The 27,240-nt window shown below is 35.0% G+C and overlaps 1 protein-coding gene and 1 long non-coding RNA gene across 3 annotated transcripts in view; both read right to left on the reverse strand.

Annotated features, from left to right (window-relative positions):
- The window catches only part of LOC100534815 (DELTA-actitoxin-Aeq1c-like), a 339,260-nt gene that overhangs the window by 263,900 nt on the left and 48,120 nt on the right, over window positions 1-27,240 (reverse strand). For both annotated transcript variants that reach the window (XM_073935299.1, XM_073935296.1), the window contains one exon: window positions 106-271. The gene's annotated coding sequence lies outside the window, so the exon portion shown is untranslated. The remainder of the gene's footprint in view (window positions 1-105; window positions 272-27,240) is intronic.
- Window positions 17,629-19,520, reverse strand: LOC137490633 (uncharacterized). The gene is made up of 5 exons (XR_011010466.2): window positions 19,437-19,520; window positions 19,262-19,316; window positions 19,087-19,162; window positions 18,836-19,012; window positions 17,629-18,497 (listed from the first exon to the last, which is right to left on the reverse strand). It is a non-coding gene; the product is annotated as an uncharacterized lncRNA (long non-coding RNA).

Below are 27,240 nucleotides of genomic sequence, written 5' to 3' on the forward strand. Positions count from 1 at the left end.
ATTAAAAAGCATAAATTACCTCAGCATCTCACAGGGATGAAAAAAATTATTATAGTTGCAGAAAAAAAACATACTGTACAGTTCATTTCACATACACATCCGTACCTCTTTCATTTTGTGTCTCTCTCTCTTTCTCTCCTCGCTGCAGTCCAGGGAGGGCCGTCCCAGCCAGGCAGACTGTGAATATTCATGATCAGGACTGAGCTGTAGTGGAGGTGTTGAGTTATTCATCATTCTTCAGGAGAAGAGACACAGGAGTCGTCCCTCAGTGCTGGAATATTAACGAGACACATTAATAAAATATCCAGCCGCTCTTTCTCCAGCCTCTCCTTTACCTACGGATCACAGGAGCACACTTTTCATCAAAGCCCCCATTTAAGACCACCACAAAAAAAACACAAGCATAAAACACAGAGCTATTCAAATATAGTAAGAAGTTGTTTTGCATTGTTTAAAAAAAAAAAAAGCTATGACACACATACTTCTTAAATCATTTATGCATTACAAAAAAAGCCACAATCATCAACACAGAAATCCCAACAGCTCCACTCAAAACATCAGAAATGACAAAGCATTTGACAACAATGACACAATGCAGACTTCCAAGAAAGAACTAGCGGTATAGGTTTAGAGATTTTATTTTTTTAAATAGAAAAACATAGGCTAAAAGTAAGAAAAAGATGAGGTACAAAAAAGACAGAGATAAGAAAGAATAGTTGGCACTCAGGAAAGAGCTATGTTTAATTCACAGAGTGGCATTTCGGCAGTGTTATCAAGCTAACATACAGAAGGCCAGGCCAGACACTGAGCTGAAATGTGCATCAGTGGTCGTGTAATATTAAAACAGCCAACTGTGCTTTCTTTCACACTCTCTCTCTCTCTCTCTATCTCTCGTTCCCTCCTCTCACTTTCTTTCTAAATGCATATTTCTGTTCTCAAGATATCCACAAAAAGCCTCCGATTTGCCCCTTTTTTAAGACTCAGTTGTACAGCTCACATACTTTTTCAACGCATGACAGCAATTCTCATCTCATCCTCATAGTTGCCACTGCTGCGAAAGAACACTTATTTCACTTACTAAACTTAATAAGGCACATAAATAACATGAAATAAAAATGATAATGACTATGTGAAATAATTTTATATTTTTTGTAATTTTCTATTATAGTGCATTTGCTTTGCCATAAGTGACTGCACTATATTTGTGCATTGTTATTAATCAGCCGATTTTTTATTAATCACAAAAAAAAATGTTGCTAAAAAAAATGAAAGATTTTGTGGTGGTAATTCCCAAAAATTTGCGTACAAGTTTGAAATTAAAAAATACATACACAAATACAAAAAATTATATTCATTTTCCATACTATTTACCATATTATGTAGCCTACTATGTTAGGTGTGCAATCTGACACAATGACACTGACAATGACACAATGAATCATATAAATAAAGCTTTAGTGCAATAACAGCGCATGAATAAAGTGTTACAATCAATGATAGTGGTTCCCTGTTACAACGCCATTATCGTTACTGACAATAAAATGAGCCTTACAAAAATGGAAGTCACCGAATCAGTTTTCATGCGACCTCTCTTTCTCTGGGGTTGGTGTGTGTGTTCCAACCAATTGGTGTAACTGAGATTGTGATGATTGGCTTAGATGCAGTCCATTTCCATCATTTGCCAGATGTAAAGTAGTACGGGTGTTCAACTGCTCACACACAAGCACACTCACAATTGCACACACCAACGACCAGGAGTCAGAACAATGGCAAATCCAACAAGTTCAAAAGGTAGCTTTTGCAAACTGGTAATTTAAGCACTACATTTCCCTCATTGTTAATATTTATAACGATGTGTTGAATTTGATGGTTGATGATTTGATGAATCTCTCATTGTCTCATAACCACAGTAAAATATTGTAGATTAATGTACAATGTTTTATATTTACAGTTGAAGTCAGACATATTAGCCTCGTTTATTTATTTCCCTAATTTCTGTTTAACGGAGAGAAGATTTTTTCAACACATTTCTAATCATAATACTTTTAATGACTCATCTTCAATAACTGATTTATTTTATCTTTGCCATGATGACAATTAATAATATTTGACTAGATATTTTTCAAAACACTTCTATACAGCTTAAAGGGACATTTAAAGGCTTAACTAGGTTAATTAGGGGAACTAGGCAGATTAGCGTAATTAGGCAGTTCATTGTGTAACGATGGTTTGTTCTGTAGACTGTTGAAAACAAATAAGACTTTCTCCAGAATAAAAAATTTCCTTGCTCTGTAAAACATAATTTGGAAAATATTTTTAAAAAGAAAAAGAAAAAATCAAAGGGGGACTAATAATTCTGACTCTGACATACTGACTGTATTTATGGTCATTTGACGAAACGATTCATTTTTAAGTAAAGAAATAGTTAGTTTCCCTGGTAGTTAGTTAATTTTTATATATGTAACTCAGTTTCTATTTGAGAAGTAACTAGTAACTATTAGGGCTGCACGATTAATTGAAACAAAGATTGCAATCTCAATTCAATCCTACACATGATCTCAATTCAGCCTTTCTATGATTCAGCCAATTATATTTTCAAGGTCAGGAGAGAAGCATAAAAGCAGTCGCATAAGTCTTCACATTGTTTTATATATGTTGCTCAGCAACATGAACCCCTCCAAATGGTGTTAAAAGTGTCACACTTTATTTATAAGGTAAAATTCACCCCAAAATGTAATTTCTGTCTTAATGTAATTACTTTTTTTTTTTTTTTTTTTTACTAATTACTCTTTCAAAGGAATGTGCCCAACACTGTTGTTTAGTACAGTGTGGTTGAAATTTGTCTTGTATTTACACAAAAATGTCTAGATAGTTTTAAACATTTTTTTTTCAGTTTAATTTTTTCAGTTTAATTTTTTTAACAAAAATTAAAGATCATACATTTCAATATATGTGAAACTATGTGCATTTTTAAAACGTTTTATTAAATAATAAAAAAGGTTAATATTAATAACAATAATAGAACGCCTAGACTTCCCACCTGTGTGCATTTGTGTATGTGTTGCTTTGCCTATCCTTACTCAGCTAATAAAAAAAAACTAGCATGCTGACAGATTAACACATATTTGATGTTACCTGAATTTTTGATGATACTTTATTTCACACTTAAGGTTAGATATTTGCAATGCAAATACATATCTTGCTGTCAGGATTCTGAATCTTTGCATGCCTTCGCTTTGCATTACATATGAAAATCTTATGAATTAGCAGAAGCTGTTTATGAGTCCCTTTTCAAAAAATTTGGAGCATCATAGAACATGAATTATTTCATGACCTCAATTTCTATTGTCTATGACCAAGAGTGTTTTATTTTTCTTTTAACTAGCCGTTTTTCCCTTTTCGTCCTTTCTCCTTATGCAGCTTTAAATGCACCCTTTTAACCAATTTAACACTGAATACAAAAAAATATAATAATTCACGACTGTTTGTGAGACATTATCCCTGGTATTCCCTTTGCATGATAATAATAATGTGGGAGGCAGGTTTTTTTCCGCAGTTCAGAGGTGTGTGTGTGTGTGTGTGTGTGTGTGTGTGTGTGTGTGTGTGTGTGTGTGTGTGTGTGTGTGTGTGTGTGTGTAAAGCCCAGATTAACCAGCAATTAAATTTCCTTCACAAACACAAATGCAGAGATATCATTGCCTTTATAGGTCTTGCAATAACGATAATAATAAGTGTAAACAGGCTCCATCTCCTGGAGTGGGAGGTCAAAGAAAGTAAACAAGACAGGTGAGGTAAACAAAGCACTAATAATAACAGCAACAAACAAACAGCAGGCTGAGGCTGGATTCATCCTGGAGAACAAGACCCTCCGACCAGACCTTTCTCTCTTTCATCTAACTGTGAAGCAGCGTGTGAATACTTAAACAGATGATGGAGTGAAAGAGAGGAAGGATGGATGAGGGGGTGGAGACATGAGACAACCGGGGTCAACTACCTGTCAAAGCCTGACTGCTAGTGGGCTCAATCTGTTTGCTGAACTAGAGCAAGGCAGAACAACCGTGTGCATGTGTGTGTGTGTGCATGTGTGTTATATAGATATGAGGTCAGCAGCATTATAATCCCTTAAAATATCAGTAGACGTATCCTGTTGTGCTGTCTGAAATGATTTACATAAATAATAGTAAAATACTTCCACATTAGTGTAGAAAATGCTGGGTTCCACACAATTCGATGTTTCCACAACATAAATTGATTAAGTTAGCCTAATCAATTTTACAACATTTTAAAACAGTCAAGCTGTCCCAAAAAAAACTTTAAAATGTTGTTGTTTTAACTTATTTTAGTTTGAACTAGGCCTGTCATGATATCCATTTTTTGTTGTATGATATATTACCCCAAAATACTGTAAAAACTGTACATTGCCTACAATATTACAATCGTATTATTATTATTATTATTATTATTATCATTATCAATCTTATGCCACTCATTATATTATGTCAGCTAAAATGTTGCTAGAATAGTTTTTATATATATATATATATATATATATATATATATATATATATATATATATATATATATATATATATATATATATGGGCGATATATATTGCATCACCAAAAATGATTGAGGTCATGTTCATGTTCATGTGCTGTGCGATAAGTCGATAAAATGATTAGTGTGACAAGCCTTGTTTAAACATGCAAAAAAAATAATTTTTTGAATTGTCATTCTACTAAATATATAAAAGAGGCGATGATAAAGGCTACAATTCGAAAGAAAATTTTGTATTTGAATATATTTTAATGCATTTAATACAATTTTGATAAAAGCAGACATTAGTAACCCTTTCCCAAGAAAGTTTTGAATATTCCTGTGTGATTGTTTATGTGATTTGACAAAGAATGTGAACTTGTCACTTTGACATTTCCTTGGCAATGTATCAAGAGTTTTATGTGAGATGTCGTGGCAGTGTTTGTTATTTATTTTAATTGTATTGTGAAATAACTGATTTTATAATATATATAAAAACACAGTTCCCTTAATAATGATCATATTATTTGATCTATGACAGATCAGACCTGCAGTATTTACAGTTAATTCATCAACTTATCTGGCTGTTTGCCTTGAAGAATAAAATAACATTCAAGAACACATCTGATGTAAATAAACCACATCATCTGATTATGTTTAAAAATAAATGTTTTCTACACAGTAAAAAGTGATTAGTTGAAAAGGTGAGTAAACTTGTTGCCTTCAAATTCATAAGTAAATGAACTATGTGCATAATTATGAAAGTTAAGTGAAGTTGATAATTCTAAGTTACAGCAGAATTACTTACATTTTTTTTTTTTTTTTTTTTTTTGTAAAATCAACTTATCATTTCTAAGGCAATGGGTTTACTCACTTTTTAAGTAATCATTTTTTACATTGTACAGTGTTCTGCTCACCTTGCAGCATTCCTCCCTGTGAGTGTCCTGGTGGAGAATAAAACTCTGTATGGCAAATACTGCTGTTTATGTTTCAAAGTGTATTTCTGAACAATTTTGAGGTGGGAATGTTATTTTATTGATATATGTGAATTACTTATAAGAATATCACTTATTTGAAAATATGATTCAATGACTTTAGAGATGTGTTCGTTCATCATTCACATGCACTGTCACCGTGAGCAGCCTTACCATGAACACTGTTCTTCTGAAACTGATGCATGTCTCTATAGGGGTTAATGATGGAATATAAATCATTCTGGCTTTGACAGATACCTAGTACCTGTTCTCAATCATTTATTATTTGTTCAAGAGCAAACAGATTTGACTGAGGGGATTGTTTAGTTTTATTTTTAAATATATCAAATAAATTCTAAATCAAAAATGCAACCAATGTTCTTTTAACTATTGTAATTGATTATGTATTATTCAGGTTTTTTATTCAGTTTTGTTAAAATACTATTAACACAACCCAGTAAATCACCTGTTCTGAGACTTTCTTACCAGCCTGTTTTACACAAAAAATTATGCCATATTCATAGTAACTTTAATTACATTTATAGGGTCTTTTTATGATCGTCACATAAAAAATGTGCACAAACTAGTGCTGCACAATTCTGGCTAAAAGGAGAATCAGAATTTTGTATCGCTTAAAATCAAGGTCACAATTTACTCACGATTCTGTAAATGTAAAATAGAGGTTAATATGAGTAGGCTATTATTAGAGTTAATTCTCACACTGGTCTACTGTATGCTAAAATGCTAAATTTTGCCAGAACAATAGAAGCAAATCATACTTTCCGTATGGCTCCTAAACGATTGCTTTGTGCAACAAGTTTATTTATAACATTATTACCTGTCATTTACAGACTATGCAGATTCTATTCACCACAGTAGTCATCATTATGGGCTGCGCGAGCGTCCTCTTTTTAGTAAACAAACTGTGAGACAGCTCATGTATGATTTTGCAGCCACAAAAAACATCATTGCATGAAAGCATAAAACACATTTTTGGGTGAATTATACCTTATAAATACAATAGGCTGACCATTTTAGAGGTGTCCATGTTGCTGAGCAACACATATAAAACAATGTAAAGACTTGTGTGACTGCCTTTATGCTTGTCTCCTGAACTTGAAAATATAATTGGCTGAATCAAAAAAGATGCTGGATTTGGGGTCAAATCTAGACTGCGATCGGACACATTTAATGGCCCCAGCAGGTTTAAACATTCGGATGTTTGGTATGGACAGCAGTAAATCTACATGCCTAAATCTGATTGGCTAATCATGGTGTTGCATCAACTAATGATTGAGAAAGTGCACATAACATAACTTTAACTACACTGTAAGAAAATGCTGGGTTCCACACAATCGATATGTGTTGGAGCAACAAATTAACTCAGTTTTACAAATTAAATTGTTGTTTGCTCAATCAAGTTGTCCTCACCAGGAAAAAAAGCAAGAATTGTGTTGTTTTCAGCTTATTTTAAATAAGTAGATTGATTAAACAAGTAACTTTTTTCTGTGTAAATGGGAAGTGTATATTACTGAATTTAAATATTTTACATTAAATAAAGTTTGTAGTTGAGAGACTATGTTCCACCATGTGCATTCTGTGAGTATGTTTTATCAATTCCCTTGCAGGCCCTGCACTCAAAGTTTCAAAACTGAATGATCAGAGACAGAGAGAAAGAAAGAGACAAACCCAGCTGGGTGTAAAGATACAGACAAAACAATCAAAGAAAAAAGCAAAAAGCGCAAAAGGGAAGACTCTCGGGAAAAGAGGGCAACACTAACAAAGACGGATGGACTGAGCGTGACACAAAGATGTGAAGAAAACATCTAAAAAAAAAAAAAAGAGAGAGACAAAAATACCTTCACAACCAAGTTTTTCCTTTTTCGATTTAAGGTTGAGAGATTCAGTTGAACCATGTTCCAACATGCCAGCTGTACAGCAACATGAACATGAAGAGAGGACAAAGTGTGCAAAAAAGAAAGCCCCCCTAAAAAGGACCTCTTGAATATAGGAACAAGTACATAAGAGTGAGAGCTGTTGGACGGTGAGGCAAACTTGGTGTCCAAAACTGTAGTTAAAAAGTCTGTATATGTGAACTGGCAGTGGAAATGTTCCAGAAACACTTCAGGCATGAGGGACGGTGGCCAAACGACAGCTCAGTCATGGACACACTATCCATGTTATGGTCACCAAGCCAGCCAACAGCTTAGCAGCCACATCCCACGGCTACATGAGCCACGTCCAAAAGAGCACAAGTAACCGCAGTGAGTTCAGGCCAGAAAGTAAGCAAGGAGAGAGAGAATTTAACTGTGGAAATATGTGTTGGAGTCTACAGGAAAAGGAAATTAAGTGAATCTGCCCCAGTTAGGGCAGCTCTCAGAGGTGCATCCAGCACCCTGCCTCCTCTGTGCCTTCTTCCTTCCCATTCAAAGCCATGTCCCAACCTGGGCTCCCGCTTCTTCCCCCCTCAGGCTGTCTGCTTCTTCGTGCATCTAGGCCAGAGGCACCTGGCACAACTCTTCAAACACGCATGATAACCGGAATAGCAGCACCAGGAAACTGGGACCGTGAGGAGAGCATGTTGGGAGTAACGGGGTGAGGAGGGGGGAGCTGAAAAGGACAGATTGGTGCTCTGGAAGTCCCTGACAGCATGGCAGGGCTCAAAACTGTCAGAGAGAGAAAGAAAGAAAAAAGTTTCCCTTTCTTCTGGTCAAGTGTTTAATTGATGAGACGTCCGGATTTCAGAGAGCATCCCGAAATCATCACAACTAAACGATTCTCTTATCGTAACAGAACATTGTTGTCTTGCTGGATCCCTTTCACTCTCTTTTTTTGTCTCTTTTGATCTGTTCTTTTAGCTCTCTTCTCTTGCGCTTCCCAGAGTCCCCGGGCCCCTTAAAAACAGCTCTCACTCATCTGCTCTAAGAGATCGTAACAAGGCAGAGGAGAGAGAGTGAGATATAGACACTCTGTTCCAAAAGCTTGTGAGCTGTCTCCCTATAGGCAGTATGTTAAGGCTTCTCAGGCGCACTCCCAACGCCCAGCCTGTTCCAAAAGCTAGGTGGAATAATTATGTGCGCTTTTCCCATGATACCGGGATTCGGCCAGATTCTTGCTGATTGCAATCCCATAATGCACTGCAATAAATCGGAAAATATACTTTATGATAAAAACTATGGAAGCCACCTTCTGATATGGTGTTATTTTATTTTTTAAATAGTTGCAAATAGGGTGCGAATTAAAGGGGGGGGGGGGGGTCTGGCCGCCCTAATTAACGATTGACCACCCTGAATAAAATTAAAACCAGATGTACCTGAATGGGGGTCTTTCCTTTAAATAGTTGGCTCTGATCTGTATATTGAATCATATTAAGAATTAAAATATTGGGTCACACTCTATTTTGATGGTCCATTTGTTGAATTTAAGTTGCATTGCATCTACATGCCAACTAATTCTTATTAGATTATAAGTAAACGGTTAGGTTGGGGTTGGGGTTAGGGTCAGAGTTAGTGTAAGTTGACATGTACTTGCAAAGTTTCTTATAGTCAGTTAAATGTCTGTTGAAGGAGCATATCAACAGATATTAAGCAGACAGTATATTAATACTCAAATGGACCATCAAAATAAAGTGTTACAAAATAATAAAATATAAATAAAGTTTTGACCACTCCATTATGGTTCATACCATTGTCGATGCCTAATCGCGCATCAGACTATACAAAGAGTCATTCAAACTGCAGTTCAACAGGACTAAGACACATACAGTAAGTGTCCACAATACACTTTCCTTTAAAATAGGTCTTTGTATTTACATATATCTTAAAAGTAAAGTAAAATTAGATGTGTAGTTTGTATAGTTTGACCTACAGTAACCTCTAAACCAGGTAATCAGAGGTGTCTGTACGTCATAATACATTAAATATTCCTCAAAACACTAAAAAAAACTTAAATATGTTTTATTAATGGATTATATTTAATTAAAATACATAAACTTCAATCACTGAAGCTTTTATTATAGAAACTAATACTAACTTCAGTATTCATCAATGTATAATTCGTACCCCAGTTGCAACTTATCTTACAATTAAAACCTTTTTTGGCAATATTGAATTATAAACAGGCAGCACTGTGGCTCAGTGGATAGCACTGTCCTGGCTGGGTCAGTTGGCATTTCTGTGTGGAGTTTGCATGTTCTCCCTGTTTTCGCATGGGTTTCATCCGGGTGCTCGGGTTTAACCCACAGTCCAAAAACATGCAGTACAGGTGAACTGGGTAAACAAAATTGGCCATAGTGTATGAGTTTGTCTGTAAATGTGTGAGTGTATGCGTGTTTTCCAGTAATGAGTTATGGAAGGGCATCCGCTGCCTAAAACATTTGCTGGAATAGTTGGCGGTTCATTCTGCTGTGGTGACCCCTGACACATACGGGACTAAGCCAAAAGAAAATTAATGAATAAATTATAAACTAAAAAACATAAGCAAAGTTTCTCTCTCACAAATGTCTGTCTAGACATTTTACACCTTTGCATTTTCCACTCATGATTATTTTTTCTTGGAGTAAATTTATTACTGCAGTTTCTTACCTTTTCAGTAAAAAAAAAAAAACATAAAAAAAAACATGGGAAATAACATTTTACATATTCAGAATATAAATTTTTATTTCTTTTTATATATATATATATTTTTACATTGTTATATTAACTGAATAAATTAAGATTCTTGCTACAAAACTGGAGTAATGTTTGAAAATGTACGTAAATATACAAAAGATCATGTTTTATATAATTTACTATATTATTCTATACACACTTTATGTATATCTTGTTAAATGCAAAAAAAAAAAAAAAAAAAAAAAAAAAAAAAAAAAAAAAAAACCTGCTCCTCTCGACCCCTTTCCAGGAGAAGGTGGGGGCTTTAGAGGGGAAATTAAATGTAAATTAGGTATGTATAAAAAAAAACAACAGCAACATATTAAACAGTACATACTGATGTGTATGCTTCTAATGTGAATCAAACTACTGAAAAAAAAATAATAAATCATAAAAATTGCTCACTATTCCTAAACAGTGTTAATACTAAATAGAGTAAATATTCATTAATCAAAGACTGGGCTTGTGACATCATAATCCGAGGAAATCTGAAACTGCATTTTCAAAACCCTTCTTATTCTAAAATAAGAGTGGGTAGATTTTTTACCAATATACACTGGTTGTTTACACACACCTTGGACACGCATAGCTGTGAATTTTGCATAACACCCATAACACCCAGGCAGCTCACCAGGTTTATGAACAAAGTCAGAGCAAGTAACTTCTAAGAGTCAGGGAATCAAACAGAACAATCTTTCAGTCTCCGTTCTCTCTGTCTATCCCTCAATCTTATATGGTGGTGAACACTTGGTCTCCAGAGCAGGTGTAATAAAGGCAACAGTTGCAGAGGCGTTTCACTCTTTCTGGCAGACTGTGACTGAGTTTAACATGTAATCCTACTCAGGCTCCCCAAAGAAAGAGAAACGGAGAGATGGAAGGAAAGACCTGAGGTCTGTGAACAGATGAAGGGGTGGAAGATGGAAAGATATGGAAATGCACTGATGTTGTCCAGTGGAAAGCCTGCATTTGATGTAAAAGGTGTTATTAATATGCACACTAGAAGTACTCTGCTGATGGTAAAATAAAGAGTATAAAAAAGCACATACATACATTTAAATATAAAGTAAGCCAATACACCAGCTGGTTTGGCTCTTGATACAATAGCAAGATCAAGCTTCCCTTTTAGTATGTGTATGCAAGAAAAAAAGTTGCAAGAAGTAAATCAGATTATTGGCAGAGGTCCTTAAATTGTTTAGATATTCTACAAAATAATAAAGAAACAAATTCTTTTTACAAAAGATTACATGCCAAGGTTCTTTTTCCATAAGTTTAAATAAATAAAAAAATCAATAAATATAAAACTGACTCATTAGGGTTTTATGAATGAACAAACTTGATACCAAATGAAATAATAACAAGTGAAATTTGATCTAATTAAATGATCTGAAATCATACTAATCAAATAATCAGTAAAAATATGGGTAATATTTGCTACAAAACTATGAATATTGACTGTCTTAAAATTACTTATTACTTTTAGTATTATACATTTCAAAGATATCAAGAGAGGGAGGGAGAAAGAAAAATAAAAGGAGAAAGCAAGAAAAAGAAAGAACGAAAGAAAGAACGAAAGAAAGAAAGAAAGAAAGAAAGAAAGAAAGAAAGAAAGAAAGAAAGAAAGAAAGAAAGAAAGAAAGAAAGAAAGAAAGAAAGAAAGAAAGAAAGAAAGAAAGAAAGAAAGAAAGAGGAAGGAAGGAATAAAAGAAGAAAAGAAGAATGATGGGAAGGAAGGTAGGATGGAAGGAATAAATAAAAGAAGATGAATGATGGGAAGGAAGGAAAGAAGGATGGAGGGAAGGAAGGAAGGAAGAACAGGAATATGTTTCATCTTTCATGTTCACATATTTTTGTATATCAAATAAACAATGTTTGAAAGAATGACAGACAGACAGACAGATAATAGAAAAAAACAGATTTACTCAACCACCTCAAACTCTTCTTCTGAAGTTTATAAAGTGGTGGTAAGATTTGCCAGAAACTGTACGCTGTCTGGGCTGTTTTGGACATTATTGCTAATCTTGCAGTCTGTTTAAATTGGAAAAAATGCAAATCACTGTTCCGTCCCCCGTAGTTCTTTGCATCTCCAGAATGCAGGGTCATGCAAGAATACTTTTAAACAGTGGGTGTCTGGGTGCACATATATTGAGTGAGTGTTAAAGTGAGGTATTTATGTAAAAATAGCAGTAAATGTGGGTTATGTCCTGGGAGGAGTCCTTCTCTCAGACTGGATGGACAAGCTCTTAGCTGTCAGTCTGCTTCTCTTTGTTCTGAAATGAACATTTCTGCAGGGAAGAACTGCTAGAAGCACTGTTTCCTCACATCTCCCGCTCCCTCTCATAGGTATTGCGAACAAACAACGCAAATGTGTCAGAAACAACCAAATATTAGAAACCATATCCAAGGTCAAGCGATGTAATGAACATTACACTCATTGCTCGGCCAGTATTTGAAGAACTTGCTATCTAAATGTGCAGTCTCAGAAGAAAGCATGATGTCTCAGGACTATCACACTAGTGCCTCCTTTTTTTATGTCTTTCTTTTTTGGCAAAGACATCTGTCTAAGACAAGGCTGGGCTTCGCTGGAGACCTGGCGCCCGCTCGCTCTCTCTCGGCAACCGTTGCCATGGAAAGGAGCCGAAATGGGGCAGATAAGAGTTGAATGAGAAACTGATGTTCAAGCGGGGTCCTCATGTGGGAGGGGTCTCTGGGACCACTCTCGTCACAAACGTCAACGCTCTTTTGATGCATGACACAAACCAAAAACTGAAGAGAGATACGACTGAGAAGACAGAAACTGAGTCGGGATGGAGAGATGGGGAGAGAGAGAGAGAGAGAGAGAGAGAGAGAGGGAGAGAGAGTAAGGATGTGGTAAAATAGCTGTGAAAGAGGGAAAAGAGTGTTTTTGCTATGAGAGACAGAGTTTTGGGGAACCATCCAAAGAGACAGGACTGCTGGAAGTAAGTAAGATGATGGAGGGTGTCAAGGTACTTTTACAAATCGCTGATCAAATAAAAAATGTGAGAAGCAAATCTTTTAATAAAGAGACATGAGACGGCAAGCATTAGTGAGTCAAATCCCTGGTTTTTGGCGTCTTGCTGTAATAAAATTGTCTTGATTCCAGTGAGAGTCTGTCAGACATGTCATCATCTGTCTGGCACAAGATCTCAAAATTAACACACGTCTCCAAACACATCTATTCTGCTCACACCAGAGTTTAAAATCGTGGATTGTTAATTGAAATGCTAACCTGTTCTTAAAGTGTTTTCTGGCGGTTCATTCCGCTGTGGCTATGCTGGATTAATAAAGGGACTAAGCCAAAAAGAAAATGAATGAATGAATGAATGAATGAACGAACGAACGAACGAACGAACGAACGAACGAACGAACGAACGAACGAACGAACGAAAGAACGAACGAACGAACGAACGAACGAACGAACGTGTTGTTTTTTTTCAGAATAAGAAATTATTTGTAATTTTACCTTATCTTGCAAACAATTTTAATGAAAGAAATAAGGGAAGGAAGGAAGGAACTCAAATTAATTGTAATTTTTGTCCCAAAATCTTCTGTTACTTAACATTACTTAACCTTCATGGTCAGATATTTCTGTATTTCAAAACAATGCTTAAGTTTGGCTGCATCTGAAATCGCATATTCATCCACTGAAAAAAAAGGATTTCTGCAAAATTGTGGCAAACAAAGACATGCGGCACAGATGAATTGGGTAGGCTAAATTGTTCGTAGTGTATGTGTGTGGATGAGTGTGTATGGATGTTTCCCAGTGATGGATGGATTGCAGCTGGAAGGGCATCCGCTGCGTAAAACATATGCTGGATAAGTTGGTGGTTTATTTACATCTTTATTTGATATAAACAATGCATATTTTGTATAAAAGTATAAATATAGATTAAAGAGGCTATTCGTATTTAGAAACCTCCGTTATTACACCAGTGGGCCGTTAAGTGAACTGCAGACAGCAACTTCATATCCACAAAACTGATTTTTATAGTCATGAAAATTTGCGAACGGAGGATAAAGCAATGAAATGAGAAGATAAAGAAATGAGCACAGTTAAATAAGTAAAGTCAGAAGCTTTGTCATGAATCTCCCCGTCACTGCACTCATCACAGCGGGTTCTCATTCCTCCGTGTTTCCTCCTTTGTTCAGAGATACGACTCTGTCAAACACAGATCTCTCTCAGGCCCATGACTCAAATGCCTATATATGAAACCTGTGCTTGTTGACAGGGTTTCACAGTAATGGCAGCAGGTAAGGGACCCACACAGAGACACACACACACACACACACTGAGAGGAACACATTCCCATTAATGCACATGAGTGAACAGAACTGAATCCAAGGGACTTCTCACTGACAAACACGCACATGATAGAGCTAAAGAGTAAAAAATGAGTGACATAGCAGGAGTCTGTACATAATATATAAAAATATAGTTACAAAAAAAGAGAAAAGTATGAAAAAACAGGCATCTCACCAAAACATGGCATAAAACTATCCCGTATACTTTGCCCTCAACATGTGTGCTCTGATTGCATTCATTTGTTAATTTATTTATAAAAAAACGGATAGGTGAACTTAGCACAATTTGTGCTATCGGAGATATCTTAGTCTGAAAAAGTTTGTGATTGTAAATCCTAAACAGTACATTGTGAATGTGATTGTCAGGCTGTTTTTACTCATTTTGCTGTGTTGCAGTGTTGTATTAAAGTTATGTGTGGTTGCCAGCTTGATTCTAAGTAGTTCTGGATGGTTGCTATCTGGTTGCTAGGGTGTCCTGGATGATTGCCAGGATGTACTTACTGTACTGTACTTCATTTTGGGCAAGCAAAAAAATTATAGTTGAAGTGTAATACTTAGCATTAGGCTTTAATTATGAGAAAGAGTATTAAAAATGATCATTACCAATATATAATAGTGCGAGAACTGACAGGGTGCATTAAATTGTCCAAAAGTAATAGCTGAGACATTTATAATTCATAATAGAGTTCTGGGGGGAGGTTATTAGGCACTGCAAATGTTTTTGACATTGGAAATTGAAATCTTTGAGTTTAGTAGATCTACATTTAGACAAGATCGTACAGAAAAGTGTCAAATCTGTTTCATGTTAAATTAATTATTCAATTTTCTAAAAAATAAAAAATAAAAATTGGTTCAAAACCTCAGACATTAAAATTTTAAAGATTAGCTAATAATATTGAGAGAATTATATGGGGATGTTAACACATTTCACTGACATACAAAAGTACTTCTGTGTACTACTTTTAAAACCTTAAGCTGTGTTGGGGAAATTACTTTTAAAAAGGCATTAATTACTGGTTACATTAATAAAATTGCAATTTAATTACTTGTCCAAATACTTTATCATAGATATTTACATTTGATGTCACCTACGGTATTGTATATTGGAAGGAATGCATCAATAGAGCCGCCATTTTAGTACCATAGATATATACACATATATACATATATCCATGGTCGGGAGTTTTCCCGGTGGTCAGTATGCAAATATTTTTTAAATGACAAAAATTATCATTTTACATCACTTTTCTACATGGATGGATAAGTGACCGCACCAGCAATGCTGACAAAGAGCGTGTGTTAATGTATGATTCTTCCTACCTGTTAAATTTAATCTAATCCTTGTCTTGAAACTCACCCCTTCTCCTGCTTTCACTTATTCTAACAGAGGGAGTGATTCGTTTGGGAATAAATCCCCGTTATGAATGACTCATTCACTTAGCCGACAATAATACAAGTTTCTAGCACCGCAGCATCTGGTTACCATATTTCATTTACATTGTTTGCTTATTTTATTCAACAAAATTAGCATAAGCCTAGTATTTAGTGTGAGTTGGTGCTACTTTGCCTTATGGTCAGTGCAGTAAGAGACTGTATTGTCATCAATAATGTTACTTGTTTAGCACAAAAGTTTGTTACATACAAAATGTAAAAAACAAAATCTTACCAATAAAATATTATGCCTTTTTGCTTAGTTTGCTCGTTACTACACTCGTACACAGCGCTAAAGTCCAGCATCTTCACATGGTCTTTAATTTTGATTAGTGCGGTTGAATGACATTTGTCCTGGGAGCACTGTGCATATGTGCTATTGACGTATGCTCAGGGCCGATATTTATTTATTTCATGATATTTAGTGTATAAAATTTTTTTTATTTATTTATTTACAGTGTGCTTGTAAGTTTAGAGTCTTGAGCCCAATTCACTAGAGCTTCAGCACCAACGCTTGACGGAGAGCGTGTGTGAGGTTGAAGTTGACACAATCATCATAGCAGCATCAGCCAATGAAATATGTCTGCAATTGTCTGCTATCTGAGCTGGGGTATGTGCGAAAATCGATTGACTGGCTGACGCTTCCATTGGCACTTAAAAAGTTGAGAAATTCGTAACTTCTGCATTGAGCAACGCTGTTTAAGCAGCGCAGACAGACCCACAATTCAGTTTGGCAACGCTTGACATCACCCATTCAAAGTGAATGGGAAGCATTGGTGCTGATGTCTCGTGTAAATGGGACGTTACTGGCAACCAAAACTGCAAGTAAATTACTGTAAAGTTTGCAGCTAATTAAAATAATAATAATAAAAAATAATTGACAGTGTAATATTGTCACTTATTTCTGAGTGGACTCAGAAATAAAGCTTTCCTAAACTAAAAAAAAAAAAAAAAAAACATTCTGACAAATATATTAATATAATGAAAAAAGTTTTACTCTTTTTTTTTTTTAATTCTTTAATTAAATACTTTAAATTTCTTTAATTTTTATGAAAAGTTATAATTTATTTACAACACTTAAGGCGATTGTTTTATAAGTATCTAATTAAATGACCAAAAACAAGAATTGATCCCTTTACTTCATCAGCACAAAAGTAATTTAATTACAGTTACTAAATTATGTGCGACGCTGGACATCAGTCACAAAAAAACATAACCTTTTTTAAAAATGATTTTTGTAGGATCACATGACACTAAAGACTGGAAAAATGCAAACTCCAGTTTTCCATCACATGAATAAACTTTATTGAAAAAAAAATTTAGTGGTAAAGAATTTCAAAATTGAACAGTTATTATTCAGTTGCAAATTTATTTCACAAAATTACAGTTTTATTTTTTATATTTTTAATTAAATGCACCACTGGAATACACAAAACGTTTAAAACATAGAACATTAAAGGGCACCTATGCTGAAAATCATCTTTTGTAAGCTGTTTGGACAGAACTGTGTGTAGGTACACTCTCAGAAAAAAAGGTACAAAATTGTACCTTTTAGGGTACAAATGGCCCGTCACTGGGGTGGTACCCTTAAGGGTACAAATTTGTACCTCTATTTAAAGGTACAAAATTGTACCTTCTACATTTGTACCCTTTAAGGGACAATTTTGTACCCCCACCGAAGGTACAAAATGTACCTTTTTATATTATATAGCATTTTCAGGGTACTGACCCAGGCATTTTGATCCTTTGGTGACTGCATGCACAAATAAATAAATAAAATATTTTGGTTCGCAGATGTCCATTTTTATTTATTAATGTAGAAATATTTCATTACAACTCACAACTGAATGTGTCAAGAAATAAAATTACACAGTAAATATAAAGCAGACATGTAAAACAGTAAAAAGAACAATTTAGAAAACATATAAAAATTACATTACACAGGCTACATCAAGTACTTCACTTTATAAAGTCCAAAGTATTTGTCTTTAGTCAGAATACTCAGTCATAATAAATAATTTGTCATCAAAATTTTCTCTGTATTTCAGAATGAAGGCAAAGTTTCTCTATAAATTGCTTCAACAGTGCAGAAAACCAAATACATCAGTAGCCTCTTCCTCAACATCAATAGATTACTCCTCATCATCCTCAAGTGGAGTTGTAATTTGTTGTAACACAATATGTGTTTATGCTTTTGATAAACATGACATGTAAAGCACTCATAACTGGAAAATGTTCTTTGATAGTCATTAGGACCACAAGTTATTTAAAAATTTGCTTTATGCATGAATGAGAGCAGTGTGATGGATTAACTTGATGATTGTGTTTATCCCAAGAGCATGTAGAGAAACAAAAAACAAGGTTGATCACTTTGGTAACTGGAGTAGATCCAGGCTTGTCACCGTCCACGGTTCATTCAAAACATTCCACTGCAGAAACATCAAGGTGTTCTTCTAATAAGATGGATATGTCAAAAATGTATATTCATCCACATCATTAGCCCGGCCAATCGCAATCCCATCAACTCTAAAGACTGCCATGACCTCCTCCTGTACTTGAACTGTTGGATGTGGTGAAGATGATTCACTGTAAATGACAAAGCAATAATTACATTAATATCAGTCACTCTATCACTGATGAAGAGAAAATCAACATGCATAGAAAGTAAAATAATTAATATTCACCGATTTAAAAAAAAAAAGTATCACAGATTAAAAGACTAATATAAATTTCATTCATTCATTCAATTTCTTTTCGGCTTAGTCCCTTTATTAATCTGGGGTCGCCACAGTGGAATGATCCACCAACTTATCCAGCATATGTTTTATGCAGCAGATGCCCTTCTAGCTGCAACCCAGTATTACGAAACATCCAGACACACTTATTCACACACACATTTATACACTTCAGACAAATAAGCTTACCAAATTCAGCTATAGCGCATGTCTTTGGACTTGTGGGGAAACCGGAGCACTTGGAGGAAACCTTCACGAACACTGGAAGAATATGCAAACTCCTCACACAAATGCCAACTGACCCAGCCGAGGCTCGAACCAGCGACCTTCTTGCTGTAAGGTGACAGCACTACCCACTGCATCATCCTAATATAAAGAATATCAAGCATTATAAAATGCATTTATCACAGCATATACTGAACAGAAAACAACATACGCACCGGAGCACAACGAAATGTTGAAGTGTCTCGCTTAACAAGGCTGGCAACATGAGAAGTGCTGCTGTAAAGTCAATTCCTGGAACATAAGATGTGGCATACAAACAAATATGAAGGAATCCATCCAAAGCTAGAATTTAATAATATTAATCAAGTGGAGAAAGTTTAGAAAGAGTACCTTAGAGTCAGATCCATAGCATTCTTCAGTTGATCTCTCATCTTTCGATGAAAACCTAGAAAATAATTTTAAACACGTGGGTGTACATTTATTGTTGTTTGTAAGTAAAAACCTACAAATTTAAAATAGTATGTAAGCCATTAAAACCATGGTATAGATAATGAGACATACTTACATCTTGTAACTGAGCCATGCTTTCATATGACATGCCTTCATTGGTCTGATGCTGTTAGGCTGCATTCTGTTGTTCAATCTTGTCTGAAAGACAATTGGAAACTTCAAAAACTTCTGGAAAGCAATAAGATAAAGCAATAACTATTTATTTATAGTATTTTATTTATATATAAGTATAACGTTAAACGATAGTAAAGCACCAACAATTCTGGACATGAGAGTTTGTGGACACTCCTCAACATTAATGTAACTTAGACACTGAAACGAAGATATGTACAAGCATACACACGCCACGTTTGTAACTAGCCACGTTTACATAATCAGTCGCTTTACCGGTGACAAAATTGTGATTTTTCTTCACAAAATGGCGGTGTAACTTATATAACCGTCTAAAATTACATTTCCGCGGTCAACCGTGGCTAGAAAATGGCCTCAAAATATAAAACATTATCGATAATTACAAATTCCAGTATTAATAACAAAAGGTTTTATATCAAGGTATATGAAGACTTCAGTCGCGCCAGCTCCGGGCCACACCCCACATTACTCACGGCCCGATTCCGGTGCACGGTTACGGCAGCGTCGGCTCGCTTCTGCCGCCGCATCTGGCCCGAGTAACGATACAGCAGACGGACTCGGGCAGGCGAGAATCTAGCCGCAACTGGCCCAAGTGTATTTTGCTATCTGGGTTGCGATTATATTCCGCCGTGGCAACACTTATTAATAAAGCAGTAACGTAACGTAACATATAAGGCGCGAATACGTAACGTAGGCGATAAAGGGAACTTTTACACCGAGAAAACTAACAGCATATAGTACTTACCTTCTATAACGTTATGTCCCTCGATGAATTCGATATCACGTTGTATTAACTTCTTTAAAAAGCTGCAGACATCTTAGCAAACTCCATCCTGCAGGCCAACGTACACCAGCCAGCCCGGAGCACAAAGCGGGGGAAAGCCGAGACCAGAGAGTCAGACAAAATCAACAGAACACGGCTTCACATGTAAAAATGAGACTGAAAATATATCTTTAATACATTCTTACCTGAAAAGTGTGGACTCCAAAATAGACTTTTCTTTGAAAAGCGTGCGAAGTTCTGTGTAAACAGCCAGCATACACTACCGACCGCCTCAGTAACAAACACTACTATAACGTCTCAACAAGCCAAATTCTTAAAGAGACAGCAACATCACCACCTGTATGAAGATGCTGTCACTCTGCATGGTTCTTATTCTACATCCCATATATACTATAGGGACTTAAACAGTAAGCCAAGACCAGTATTTACGTTTTTAATGATTAAAATGACATTTAATTATAAATTAAATTATTAACATTTTTGAGAAAAAATGTAATTTAAATACATGAAAAAATTAATTATTAAAATATTTAATTCAATCAATTTATTTATTTATTATATTTTTAAATTATGTATTTTAGTATTAATGTTTAGTATTAATACATTTAAATTAGTGTTATATAGTGTCTTGATCTTATCATGAGCTGAGGGTACAATTTTGTTCCTATTGGGAATCAAAATATATAATTGTACCTTTAAAGGTGCCAATTTGGTCCTTTACGGTACAATTTTGTATCCAAATGTGCTATAAAAGGTACAAAAATGTACCTTTCAAACCTAAATCTGGACATTTGTACCTTTATAGCCCATTTGGGTACAAAATTGTACCCTAAGGACCAATATGGGACCTTTAAAGGTACAATTTTATATTTTGTTCCCTCTAGGAACAAAATTGTACCCTCATTGTACCTTTTTTTCTGAGAGTGTATAGTGTGTCCACTGTCATATTGGACTGATAGAAACACAGTAAGTCTCTTTTTAAATTTCCTTATGTTAAAATAGGATTCCGCCCATTTTGAGGCCCACCACAATATGACGTAGGAGTGCGGTTTCCCTGCCCACCGAATTGATTGACAGCCGCTTATTAACATGTCTCCGTAGTAGTAACACATAAAATCTTATAAACAGGATAGAACATGCACAAAGCAACTGGAATTAAAAGATCTGTTGAGCTTGCTGTGATCATCAATCATCATCAAATGTGATCAAGAATAATTTTTACAAGTTTAAAACTTTAAAACAGTGCATGTTTGTAATCAATTATAGCAATTTTACCATTTTTATGACCACAGAGGCATGTCAGTAATTATAAAAGATGACGATTCAATCCCGGATTGTGGACGTTAAATCAGGTTTATTTTGTAAATCAACATAACGGATAACCATACAGCAGTGGATATTAATGTGTATCCCATTTGTCATGTGTGTGTTTGTCTGAGTGTATGCGCATGAACTTTGTATCGACGTTCTGTGCGACTCTTCATTGCAGATAGGCTTGAATTAACTCCACAACAAATACATCAAATAATCATTGGGAAAGTTTTGCTACAGTATTTCTCACAAACATTACATGAGATCTGCTTCCTTCATGTCTGTCTCTGTGCTGGTTATCTGAAGCAACTGAGGTAGAGATTGAGGCACACTCTGAAAGGCACGTGGGAACAGTGGGTGGGGAAAACTAGCATTAAAGGCACAGGCAACAAAAACAGCTACATTGTGTTCAGAGCAGAAAATCCAATTTTCTGAAAGGTATAATAAATCTAATGGGTGTTTTGAGCTGAAACTTTACAGACACATTCTAGGGACACAAAAGACTTATCTTAAATCTTGAAAAATGGGTAAAATAGGTGCCCTTTAAAAAAAGAAAAAGCTTATCTACACAGTATACTTTGCAAAACAGCACATGCCATAGAAACAGCCTCTCTGACCTGCCAGTGTAGGAAGAGTACTTGGGAGCGATATGAAAGACGTAACAAAGACATAAATATTGAAGAGCAGTCAGTCAGGTTTATGTCAGGTGTGTGACTGATGAAGAGGTTTGAGGGTGAGGTCACAGGTCAACAGGACTGAGGATTGGGATGAATGACTGATGGCGGGGTCGAGTCGGGCAGAGACACAGCAGCGTCAAGCCCACAGAAAAGACAGACAAATTAATCACCCTGATTTGACAAAGACAAAAGAGACCTCTTCACCAGTTTGTGGAGAACGATAACACACACACATACACTTACACACACACAAACCAAAACCCATCCATCCATCTGTAGCAGTCAGGTGAGAGATGATTTCATATCCTGAAATGATGACTCTTTCTGATCTGAGGCCTGGTGCAGTCTCAGCTCTCATTTGTATTGATCACAGAGGAAAATTACAATGAAATGCACTGAATAACACATCCTTATTTCAGCATTCTCTTTTCTCCTGCCTAAAACACACTTTACCTCTTATTGCATGAACACACACACACATTCCTGATCTCTCTCAATTGCTGTTTTACACACACACTCTCAGATATGATATAAGCAGGAGGCCCCCAAGTGGACAGACAGCGAGCTGAGAGGAAATATATATATATATATATAGATAGATAAAAGAGCCATGGGAGTGAAAGAGAGGAGGAGAACTGAAACAGAGGAAATAGAGAAGGGAAGAAAAGGATATGAGGGAGAAAATAAAGTGGATTAGGATGGAAATACATTAGCATTGTAAGATAAAGCAGGACATTAAAGGATTTGCTTAACCACAAAAATGACAATGGTGTCGTTGTTTACTCAGTATTGTAATTTTCAAGGTCTGTATCACAAAGACATAATGAAGAATATTAAAAGAATATTTCATAAATGAAGTTGAGGGGGAAATGAGTGACTCAGAGGTTAAACTGAATCATCAGAAAAGTTCTGATTCAACAAATAAATAAATAAATAATTGTTGATGAGTCAGATAGCTCTAGACATTGTATGCAGTAGAAAAAAAATTAACTATATGTGGCCATAAATTAAGAGTTTGGTATCTTGACTTTCTTTTAGTGGCCACAGCATGCCGTACTTGTTTGTTTTTTTATTAAATATGAACTAATGAATAGAGCTAATTAATGAAGCTAATCGCCTAACGTTTACATGGGTTTACTCTTGGTTGCCCCGGTTTGCCCCACAGTCTAAAGATATGCGGGTAAAACTGAACTGGACAGAAAATTGGCCATAGTGTGTAAATGTGTGAGAGAAAGAGAAAATGTTAGGGTGTTTTCCAGCACTGGGGGTTTACAAGTTACCTGTGAATGTTGTGGCAGGAATTAAGTTTTTAAAGGACTATATAATATAATACTATATATATATATATATATATATATATATATATATATATATATATATATATATATATATATATATATATATATATATATATATATATATATATATATATATATATATATATATATATATATATACATACATACATACACACACAGTTGAAGTCAGAATTATTAGTCCCCCTGAATTAGTAGCCCCTGTTTATTTTTTCCCTCTATTTCTGTTTAACGGAGAGATTTTTTCAACACATTTCTAATCATAATAGTTTTAATAACTCATCTCTAATGACTGATTTATTTTATCTTTGCCATGCATGATGACAGTAAATAATATTTGACTCGATAGTTTTCGAGACACTTCTAGCTTAAATTGACATTTAAAGGCTTAACTGGGTTAATTAGGTTAACTAGGCAAGTTAGAGTAATTAGGAAAGTTATTGTATAATGATGGTTTGTTCTGTAGACTATTGAAAATAATTAGCCCAAAGGAGCTAATAATTCTGACTTCAACAGTATATATAAGGAAAGTGAGAGAGAGTGAAGGAAAGCGAGAGAGTAATGAAGGTGGAGAAAAAAAGAATTAATAAACATTTGAGGAACATTATGGCAGATTTTCGCTAAGAAGTTAAATTTCAGTCAGTTTCAAAGCTATGATGTGTTTCAAATGACTTGGACTGTCATGAAAATCAGTTTAAATATGCTTTTATGTCAGTCCTCAATCACTTTCATCTTTAAAATCAAAAGTATTTAGAACTCTTAATAATTTTATTTTAAGTAATACTGAAACTAATAATCCCCATTTTTTAATCTGTATTACCTTTTTAAAGACTAAATGCATTCATAACAATGTTACTAATTATAATAATTACTGTTCTTTTGAACTTTTTATTGAAAGAAATAAAAAGTATAATAATAGAATTGTTAAACTATATAATAATTTCAACAAAATAATGAAGCAATGCAATGTTCTCATCAACCATGAGAACAAGAAATGAGACAGGAGATATAGCTAAATTAAATTTTCTTTGAACAACTAAAATTTTGTTGAATGTTTGAAAACAAATTAATAGAACCTATCAAAATAACTATTCTGTGATTGATTTTATTTGATTGCACTGTGATTTTATCAGTTTTAATTTTAATCTACAAAAGTTACATAAATATTTGTGTTTATTAAAATTGTTTTTGATTAACCTGAATGTGTTCAATTTCCAAAATGTGATGTATGGGCATTTGTAAGTAACAATTTCAACAGAAAATTTGAGGCATTAAAAAAATATAAAGAATTATAAATAAAATAAAAAGTACTCTCTTTCACAAAATCATGAAGCTGTGTAGCTGTTTTAGGCAATGAGAACAACAAATCTAAGAGGAGAGCTTTCACAGAATCCAAAAACTGAAAACCACCATCTCACCTTAGATTTTAAATTACTTAGTCTGTCATGTAAACCAATTAAATTGTGGTTTATAGCACTTTTGTCAGTCCATAATCACTTTGATTTTCAAAATACTTGCTACAAGATTAAACAAAATAATAAAAAAGTAAAAAAAATCCAATAAAAAACAAACAAAAACATTATATTGTTTAATATTAATAAATAACAGGTCGAAATCAGGATTAGTACATTATAATTGTCATTTTCTGCTGAACCGTCCCTTTAAAGTACAAATGAGTCACAGTAGTGGTGAGAAAAGAGAGCAAGAAAGAAAGCTTCATCTATTAACATGGCCGTGTATGAGTGTGCGCGTGCTGTGCGCGTGTGATCCACTAACTGTCAGCAGAGGGTTGGTGGGACATGATGGCCAGGAGGCTGTTGTCACTTCTGAGAATGTGACAGAGGAGAAAAATGGCCTACAAGGAAGATGTTGAGCTATCCCACAAGACACTGAAGCATCTACTGCTCTCCTGTATGCCCTCGCTCCCAATCCCTCTCCTTCCCTCTGTCTTGGCAAGTTACTTCATCATGAATAATCAAACATACTTCCTTCCACCCCTCTCTTTCTCCATACTTTCTTCTTTTTTTTTTTTTCTTGCTTTATTCATTGGCTAGGGGCTGGTCCATCTTCTGCTGCTCACCATAATTTCAGCATGTTGGTTCTTAGACTCTAAAAAGGTCATCCTTCATGCTTATGAAACTGATTACTAGAGGGAAGAAAGAGAGAAAATAGACAAACCAGGAAGGGGGAAAAAAGTGTGTTTGCTCCAACCCTCTTCCTATTGCTATTTAAGTCCAGCTCGTTTCGACCCATTGGAAATCAATGCATTGTGCTGGGCTCACCAATACAGCGGACAAGCTAAAGGAAAACAGGAAAACATAAATGCGCATAGATACGCTCACCTGAATGGATACTGTATATGACCCTGGATGACAAAGCCAGTCTTATTTTGCACGGCTAGATTTTTGAGAATAGCCAAAAGTAAATTGTATTGGTCAAAATATATATATATATATATTTTTTATTACAAAAACCATTAGGATATTATGGAAGGATCAAAGACATTTGACATTTTGTAATTTTCAAACTGTAAACCGACATACAACAAAAAATCTATATAATTCATGGCAAATAATTTGTGCTTTTGGGGCAACACAGTGGCTCAGTTGTTAGCACTGGCGACTCACAGTAAGAAGTCGTTGGTTCGAGTCCCAGCTGGGTCAGTTGGCATTTTTGTGTGGAGTTTGCATGTTTTCCCCGTGTTTGTGTGGGTTTCCTCCAGGTGCTCCGGTTTCCCCCAAATTCTAAAGACATGCATTATAGGTGAATTGAATAAACTTAATTGGCAGCAGTGTATGTGTGTGCATGAGGATGTATGGGTGTTTCCCAGTACTAGGTTGCAGCTGGAAGGGCCTGCGCTGTGTAAAACATGCTGAATAAGTTGGCGGCTCATTCTGCTGTGGCGACCCTTGATGAATAAAGAGACTAAGCTAAGCCAATGGAAAATTAATAAATGAATTAGTGCTTTTGAAAGTGTATTATGATGTATTAATAGTATATAAGAGGTGGTCCAAAAGTGTGTTTTTAAGGTTTGGTTGTGTTTAAAAGATGCAAAGCAATGTGTGCTCATGCTTTATTTATGGAAAATGACGTTATTTTTTCATATACCTCATTTTGATTTTATACAGCTACTCAGCTAACATGAATATGAATATGTGTATAGATGTTTCCCAGAGATGGGTTACAGCTGGAACTGCATCCGCTGCGTAAAACATATGCTTTATGAGTTGGTGGTTCATTCTGCTGTGGCAACCCTAGATTAATAAAGAGACTCAGCCAACAAGAAAATGAATGAATGAATGAAAGAATGAATGAATGAAAGAATGAATGGATGGATGGATGGATGGATGGATGGATGGATGGATGGATGGATGGATATCGTAGTGGACCACCCCTTTACAATTCTTTGTTAATAAATGCAACAGCAAGTAACAGTTGCAACAGGAAAGATTATGCTACTGCAAAAAATTGCACAATGCTACAGCAAATGTTTTCATGTTACTTTAATGCATTTCAATTAGTTAATCAGGTTTCAACTAGATTTTTTTCATTATACAACATTTAACTTATTAGATATTTTAAGTCCGTTTGATTGATGTAAGTTAAAATGACTAGAAAGATTTCATTAAACTTAATAAA

Source organism: Danio rerio, chromosome 3 (genome assembly GCF_049306965.1).
Source record: "Danio rerio strain Tuebingen ecotype United States chromosome 3, GRCz12tu, whole genome shotgun sequence".
NCBI classification, from domain to species: Eukaryota; Metazoa; Chordata; class Actinopteri; order Cypriniformes; family Danionidae; genus Danio; species Danio rerio.